Source organism: Octodon degus, unplaced genomic scaffold (genome assembly GCF_000260255.1).
Source record: "Octodon degus isolate 3935 unplaced genomic scaffold, OctDeg1.0 scaffold00053, whole genome shotgun sequence".
NCBI classification, from domain to species: Eukaryota; Metazoa; Chordata; class Mammalia; order Rodentia; family Octodontidae; genus Octodon; species Octodon degus.
The window spans coordinates 1922642-1923432 of record NW_004524629.1 but is presented as its reverse complement, the minus strand read 5'-3'; positions in this window follow the sequence as shown (position 1 = coordinate 1923432).

The following is a 791-nucleotide window of genomic DNA, read 5'->3' as shown; positions in this document are numbered from 1 at the left end:
AGCAGTGGAGAAATACAGCCTCTTACAAGCATGGGTGGCACAGAAGAGCCTGGCAGGACAAAAGCTAGGCAAACACAGCATTTGCAGAACTTCATCTGCTTCTGCTTCTTCTTTTTCTTCTTTTTTTTCAGCTAGAAGCTAAAGTTCTGGAAATGGTTTGTATTATAATACTAAGCAACCAGATTCCTGACATTGTTGAAGTGTATTTAAAATACCCAATTTTATGAGTCTCATGCAATTAACTTGGAGAAACTGCACATGTTGGATAAGGGCTGTTTTAAGGCTAAGGAGGAAGTTTAGAATGATTCCAGGAAAGATGGAAATTTCCTTGTGAAAGGAAATATAAACTGAAATATAGAAATATAGTATTTAATGTAAGAAGTGTTTTGTGATTCCTTAAGTAAAATAATCTTTTTGCATGCATTTCTTTTGAGATATAATTTATTATGATGATGAAGACACCATTACAGAAAATCTGGGACAGGTGCAGTGGTGCACGCCTGCAATCCGAGCTCTTGGGCGGCTGAAGCTGGAGGGTCATTCTGAGTGTGGGGTCAGCCTGGGCTACGCAGAGTTCAAGGCCACCTGAACTACGTAGTGAGTTCAGTCTGAACGGCAGAGTGAAGACCTATCTCACTATCTCTCAAAGAACAAAAGAAAACAAAATAGAACAAGAAAGAAAAGAAAATTTGGAAAATACAAAATGAAGAGGCTAGGGAGATGGCTCAGTGCAATAAGCACTTTCCTGGCAAGCTCAAGGGCCTGAGTTCAATCCCCGGTTCTGAAAAAAA